General features: G+C 36.5%; 1 protein-coding gene across 3 annotated transcripts in view; it reads left to right on the top strand.

Moving 5' to 3' along the window:
* Positions 1-1,692: 1,692 nt before the first annotated feature.
* Positions 1,693-7,734, top strand: part of A1CF (APOBEC1 complementation factor) — a 45,818-nt gene continuing 39,776 nt past the window's right edge. For 2 of the 3 annotated variants that reach the window (XM_087871750.1, XM_034425951.3), the window contains exon 1: positions 1,693-1,775. The gene's annotated coding sequence lies outside the window, so the exon portion shown is untranslated. Of the gene's footprint in view, positions 1,776-5,890; positions 6,011-7,734 lie in introns of those variants that run through there. The other variant, XM_034425952.3, reaches the window with a different exon arrangement.

Genomic DNA, 7,734 nt, shown 5'->3' with positions numbered 1-7,734 from the left:
GACATGCATTGGTGGATATTCATTTGAATAACTATATTAGTATTATTTTTGAACTTAAGAGCCATTTCTTACTTTTTAAAATAATTAGTTCAGTGAATAACAGATATCAAACAAGTTCATAATGTAATAGATGTATATTTCATAGACCTACAGAAAACATAACCTTGCTAAAGATTTAAATGGAATTCAAGCAGTCTGGGAAGGATTATGATTTGTTTTGTATTTATTTAAAATACTAATATTTAAAACTGTGATATTGATGTTTAAAAAGGTTTTTCCCCTAGGGGGAAGATAGATAGATAGATAGATAGATAGATAGATAGATAGATAGATAGATAGATAGATAGATAGATAGAGGAAAGGAAGGGAGGGAGGGAGGAAGGAAGGAAGGAAGGAAGAAAGGAAGATGGATGGATGGATGGATGGATGGATGGTGGAAGGAAGGAAAGAAGATAGATGATAGATGATAGTTGATAGATGATAGAGAGAGAGAGAGAGAGAAGGAAGGAAGGAAGGAAGGAAGGAAGGAAGGAAGGAAGGAAGGAAGGAAGGAAGGAAGGAAGATGGATGGATGGTGGAAGGAAGGAAGATAGATGATAGATGATAGAAGATAGATAGATAGATAGATAGATAGATAGATAGATAGATAGATAGATAGAGAGAGAGAGAGAGAGAGAGAGAGATGATAGAAATCAAGGAGAGAGAGGCAGAGAGGCAGAGACAGAGAGACACAGAAAGAGAAGTAGTCTACTTCTCATGGGAGAAATAGCAAAGCTTTTAAAAAAGAAGGAAGGAATCTTGATTTTGGCATTAGTAATTATCAAGGCGTCACAAATCTTTTGGAAGAAGTACTTCATAATGTTTGGGAGTGTGTATAATGCATCTCTCTTGGAAAACTCCTTAAAGCAGCTGCATCTTTCTCTCAATCCAGAGCTGGGTAGTTGCTTCAGTACCGTATTTGTAACTATATGCGCAGTCATATGTGAAATGGCCCATGTGTTATGAAGTGCTTTTTAAAAAGATTTTTCATAGCTCTACTAATGATCTACTACTATTCCAATGATCTACTAAACATTGGAGAATTGCTGGATTTTTTTTTCTTCTGCAAAAGTTTATCACTTGGCTGTGTATAGAGTATAGAATTTTCAGTGAAAAATTTTATATTGGTCTAAAGATATTTTTGGTTTTAGCTAGATTCGTTTTTTCTTTGAAATGATGCACTTCTGTTTATATTTCGCATCCTTACATCTCAACACTGGCAAATGCCTCCTCACTGTGTGCCTTACTCCAAATTGTTACCTCGGATAAAATTGAATTTACAAAGTAGACATTATAAAGATCTAGCCGCAGGGGCTTTCCTGAAGCTCTGAAGACAGTCCGCAGGGAGCTATCCTACCGATAAGATAAAATTAAGTTGGGGTAAAGTTCTGTACCTGAACATTTTCCCAGGTAATCTAGCTGACCAATTTTAAAATGATATCCTTCTCACCTCATAGACATTTATTCAGGTCCACACTATTGACTTGTGTCTTGTGGATTTTTTAAACAGATTTTGTAGACAATGAGCAGCAGTGACCTAGCTATCTGGTCAAAGGGCTGCACAGAGCAGAGAGATAGGCCTGTTAAAGTTTAACTTATAGAACTGTAAACCGACTAGGGGTTTGCTGAACCTTTGGAGCTTGATATAATGATTAGAGAATAACCAGAGTGACACGTTGCAAGTTCGGCATAATCAAGGAGAACTTTTCCAGGTGGTGGTCTCTGAAATTGCTCAGGTATGGTGTATGCCATTTTCCATCATAGGCTGGGGTGTTGGTAGCCAGTAATAGTATATAGCATTTTAGTTGATCAATGGGTTGTACTGTCTGTTACTAGAGTCTGTAAAGAAGATCTTAATATTAGTGCTTTCTGAACTAGAAAGTTTTCAAATGTCAAAATCCAACTTTTGGAGTCTGTAGCTCCTAAGAGTATTATCAGCCACAACTGAAATGGGAATTTCCCCAAGTATTGTTCTGTAAAGATAGTATCACAGGCAATTCAATGTTGTTTTCCCTCATTTTCAAGTGGGCAGTTGCTGAAAGAGTCATGGGATTCAGTTAATAGACAGCTACCTTTTTGCTATTTAACTGGTTAGATAGTTGTATTTCTATCTTTCTATCAGCAGAAGGAAACATTTATGACAGGTTTATACGAACAGAAATGAAACAACAGGCCAACAATATATTGCTTTCGTTTATATAAAAGAGGCTTTTTAAAAGAACAGTTCTAGTTGTTCCCATTCTGACAATTAATTTTAGATTTGTTGAAGCACAACTTTCTGTGGCTAATCATTATATGTGTCTTCATTTTTCCTTTACAAAACAGCCTTTCGCTTTAATACATATATGTTTTCAAATAGCAGTTCATTTGTTTATTTAAAGTTTAGGTTTAGATCGTTTTGCACGGATAGATTTTTTGGGGGGTGGATTGACAGGGGTGTTTTCAGATTTTGAAATACCTAGCTAAGTGACACTGAACGGTAATAACAATGAGATAAAAAGAGTCCACGTTAAATAACCTACATGTCAGTATTTAATGTAAAGTAGATTAATAACAGCCAATGTATCTGTACTGGTGTTTTCCTCATTCATTTTTAAAATATGAAATTTTGTATGTGAGAAAATGGAAGCTAGTAAATTTTGTAGATTGCCTCCCTAGCCTTGTTCTTATCACTGTCCACATAGAACTTTCCTCTATTCATGGAGCTTCTCCACCCGATATACTGCACAACCCAATTTTCCAGGATCCTCAATGGCACAATAGACAGCAGAGTCCCTACTATGCACAGTTACACCCAAACTGAGATAGCCTATTTGTAGAGTGTTGTTTCTATGTAAGATAACACTCTTCCAAAATATGAATGCTTCATATTTCAGGGAGAATTATAGCAGGCAGATCATGGCAATGGACCATAAATTTATGTCATTGTTCAGCCAAAGCCATTTATTGTCTAAATAAATTATAATAATGTTTTCCAACAAATGAGAAAAAGTCAGTTTTTGACAATGGTATTATCCTGTTTGTGTTTGAGGGTAAGGATTAAAAGGCAATAAAATATTTACACAATGTAGGCAGAACCATTATAATAATAGTTGCACGTACTGAAAGTTTGCTATATTTGTATGTGAGAATGTGGTGAAAGAATTCATATATTTTGTATTAACATTGCTTTGTATACTATGGATTGTTTCTTGCCTCAGCTCACCTACATTTCATTATAATGTTACCATCAAACTCATTTACCATATCATGCTTAACCCTTTTTTTAAAAGGCTGTAGGTTGTTGCTTTGACTTCATTTTTTAAAATTTGATATTTTGGCTCTTTTAAAAAGAACCGAGTACGAAAATCAAAGTGCCTGGAACTGTAAACTGCAGTATTTTTACTCTTCATTCAGTAATTTTAGGTTGTTTTCAAATACAGGCTTTACCATTTCAATATGGCTTTGTTTTAGGTGTCTCTGGTAACGCAGTATTTCCAAGTGAGTTGCTCTATTGATCCGCAAAAGACAAACATCATTTTTTCTTATCTTATTCATGTAAACAGTAACTAAGCTTCAAGAGAGTGCTGCTAACAGGCAACCTCAGAAGGCAAAGCACAGATGGTGGGAAAGTAATCCAGTGGCAACCTGTCTTTCCATCAGATTAAGAAATTCCAGGTTTTTTATTCTTTGCAATGAAGAGGAAGACAAATGTGTCAGGAACAATGGCAGTGGGATGTCGGGGGCGGGGGGTTGAAGATAGACCTACTTAGTATATGAAAGTGAATATAGTAAACAAAGTTGTGGAAAGTAGCTAGAAGTAGCTATCAAAATGAGAATGTGTTGTTAACATATCACATGCTCATAGGTAAGAGTTTCAGGGATCAGGATGTTAGAGTAAATAAATGTATATTTAAATATTTCCTATTATTGTATTTATTTATTTATTTATTTATTTATTTAGCATATGGCTCCTATTGTACAATATTACAGTCCAATTATTTTTTACAAGAAAATAGCAATAAGAAAACTCTGTTATGTCCATAATTACTTTTACAATGTCCTTAAAAAACTTCTCCCTGTTACTGTCAAGAAAATCTACCTACTGCCAATCAGAAGGAACTACTGGTAGTTCTCAATTTGCAGTCAAACTGGAGCCTTTCCATTACAGTCATAAGCCATGATGGTCATAAAACAGGTTATCACATGGCCAACCTGATTTTATGATGGCCATTTTATTAAGCAAACCCATTGTCCACTATGAGGCCTTTTTGCCGAAAACCAAAAGTAAGCACCAGTTTTAGGTAAAAACATTGTAAGTTGCTGAGCACCCAAAATGCAGTCAAGTGACCATGGGGGACAGCTATCAAAACTTTGGAACCAGGTCATAAGTACTTTTTGGTGTTCATTGTAACTTCAAGTAGTTTCCAAGCAACCAATCATAAGTTCAGAACTAATTGGCTACCTGAATAACACAGACCTTAAGAGGCATCATTTTAAAATTTTTATTTTGGACAGTGTTTCATATTGGTATATGACACTGTACTCAACAGAGTGGTGGTTATAGATCAAAACGCCTCAGGTCTTGTCTCTTTGCAGTCTTGAAATTTACTTTAGATTTTATATGGAAGAGAGAAGAAACCTAAGCTTCATAGAGAAATGGCAAGATAAAAATAAGCAAATAAGCCAAATAAACAACTATATTGCATTCCCTTTAAGGCAGGAATTCAAGAACTGTGAGGAACAGTCCTCCACAAAAGGACACATTGTAATGTGAAAGCTGTACATTAAATAGCACTTAATATTTAAATAATTAATCTGTACTTCACCTTTTATTATTTTTACAAATAACTCAGGGTGATGAACATATCCAACACATCTCCCTCCTATTTTCTCCACAGCAACAACTCTGTGAGGTGAGTTCCTGACCCAGCTGTTTGCATGGCTAAGCTGGGACTAGGACTCACAGTCTTTCTAGCCTGATGCCTTAACCAATAGACCAAACTGGCTGTCAAATATATACCAAAATTAAGAACTAATTAAATCTTTGAAGGATTTATTTCTTTCAAGAAGCGAGCCAAGATTGGAGGCCTACGCAGACATATACAGCATGAAAAATTAGTCTTATTCTCTATTTCAGTATTTCTCAACCTTGGCAGCTTTAAGATATGTGGACTTCAACTCCCAGAATTCCCCAAACAGCAAATCCCCAGAGTTGGAGCTCACACATCTTAAAGCTGCCAAAATTGGGAAATACTGCTCTATTTGAAAAGACAGTTTTTGTAAGATGTTGAGTTGTTGTTTGTTCATAAAAAAGGCTCTAGCTATCGGATTTAGGAAAATTATTCTTCAGATGATTTAAGGGAGTTTGTAAAGCGCCTCTTTCTCTTGTTGATCCAAAAATGCTAAATTTGCAATGTCATTCAGACTTATTGCTGAGGATTATCTGATTTCCCACTGCCATTTAAAACGCAAATGAAATTGAATGGCTTTCTGGAGACTAAGACAGTTTCTATTCTACTTTATTTTTTAAAAAAAACCTTGTTTTCTATAAAGTGTTTATGTCTACATCAAAACTATATTTAAAAGGAAAATTTAAAAAGTCTAGATCAAAAGACTTACTATTGAAAGTCTACATTTTGAAATTGCTTTTTGATTGGGAATGGAAATGAGATGCAGATTGAACTGACCAATATAGTTATTTTCTTTTTGAAATGGTACTGATAGTTCCATGCCATAATAGAATTAGGAAATAAGATTTTTGCAGTATTCTGATAGCAGATAATACTTATTGTGAACTGAGATCCCTCTCCACATTTAACTATATTAGAAGCAAAGATACTTTTTTCCCCTACAGTCTTCTGCAATCTTACAGTAAGGATATAATCCTACAGCATATTAGTTTGTCTCCAAAAATTTGTAGGTTTTGTGGGACTGTCATTTGATTCCTTCCAATGTTCAGAAGCCCTTGCAGAAATGTCTTCCAACAGAGGTAAGCCTTCCATGTGTAGAATTGGGAAGATCTTCATTTTGTCTACTTTCAGAAAAGTTCTCAAAATTATACTTGATAGTATGGACTAATAATTTTGCCTACAATGGTCTCATCTGCTTGTCCCAAAGGTGTAGTGGTGGGATTCAAATAATTTAACAACCGGTTCTCTGCCCTAATGATTTCTTCCAACAACCAGTTCACCAAACTGCTCAGAAAGTTAACAACCGGTTCTCCTCAAGTGGTGCGAACTGGCTGAATCCCACCACTGCAAAGGTGCTTTTTCAAAAGGCAACTGGGCTTTGTTTTTCCTTTCACTTCTCATTCAAGAAACTTCTTCAGTTCTGACTAAATGGTGGAGGATGGAACGATTTATATTCCTTACAGCAGGGGTGTCAAATTCGATTTCATTGAGGGCCACATCAAGGTTGTGTTTGACTTGCAGGTTGGGGGGGACATGGCCAGGATGGGTGTGCCCAGGGTGGGCATGGCCAGCTCGCCATCACTCGCCAAGGCTCCATTTTTGGCCATGACGGTCTCCTGTAGCCCTCTGCCAGAGAAAATGGAGCTCGGGAAGGCAGCGTGCAGCCCGCTCGGGCTCCGTTTTCGCTAGCAGAGGCACCACAGGCTGGTCCTTAGATATTTCAAGGATGGCACTGCAGGCCAGATCTAAGCACCCCATGGGCCGAATCTGGCCCATAAGCCTTGAGTTTGACACGCCTGCCTTACAGTCATCTGGTCTTGGATCAGAAGCTAAATGTTTTCAAGAAAAACAAAAATCCAGTTGCCTTTCAAAAAAGCATTTCTGGGACAACCATGACCTGGATGACTGAGAATCTTTGTAAACATTTCATCTGCTTCATTGAAGTTTACAACATGACCTAGTTTGCATATATGAACAATGAAATTTCTAGTTAGAGCTCAGGAATATAGGTAGTTCTTTTTTAGCAACCACAATTGAGACCAGCAACAGTGAAACTGTGACTGCACTTACAATCTTGCTTCAGTTTTTCTTTGCTTTACAGACCCACAAAGATAATCAAAGTGCGGATTTTCATTTTTCATTTTCATTTTATTAAATTTGTATACCGCCCCACTCCCGAAGGACTCAGGGCGGTGAACAGCCATAAATAAAACATATAGATACAAAATTTAAAATAGAAATAAAACTAATTAAATAAATTTAGGATTAGTTATAACGTTATTTCTTTGTCACCATCATAACTGCAAATGGTCCCTAAATAAAAACTACTTGTAATCCAACCCTGCTGGTGGAAGTAATGCCAAAATGGAACAGGTGATTTCAGAGAATGGAATGGAATGGAATGGAATAGAATAGAATAGAATAGAATAGAATAGAATAGAATAGAATAGAATAGAATAGAATAGAATAGAATAGAATAAACAGAGTTGGAAGGGACATTGGAGGTCTTCTAGTCCAACCCCCTGCTTAGGCAGGAAACCTTCAGACAAATAGTTATCCAATCTCTTCTGTTGGAGCATTCACACCTTCTGGAGGCAAGTTGTTCCACTGAGTAATTGTTGTAACTGTCAGGAAATTTCTCCTTAGTTCTAGGTTGCTTCTCTCCTTGATTAGTCTCCACCCATTGCTTCTTGTTCTACCCTCAGGTTGGGAGAATAGCTTGACTCCCTCTTCTTTGTGGCAGCCCCTGAGATATTGGAACACCACTATCATGTCACTCCGAGTCCTTCTTTTCATCAGACTA

Source organism: Pantherophis guttatus, chromosome 6 (genome assembly GCF_059756535.1).
Source record: "Pantherophis guttatus breed Tessera chromosome 6, ASM5975653v1, whole genome shotgun sequence".
NCBI classification, from domain to species: domain Eukaryota; kingdom Metazoa; phylum Chordata; class Lepidosauria; order Squamata; family Colubridae; genus Pantherophis; species Pantherophis guttatus.
The sequence above is the reverse complement of the archived record's forward strand: the minus strand, read 5'-3'. Positions and strand labels throughout refer to the sequence as shown.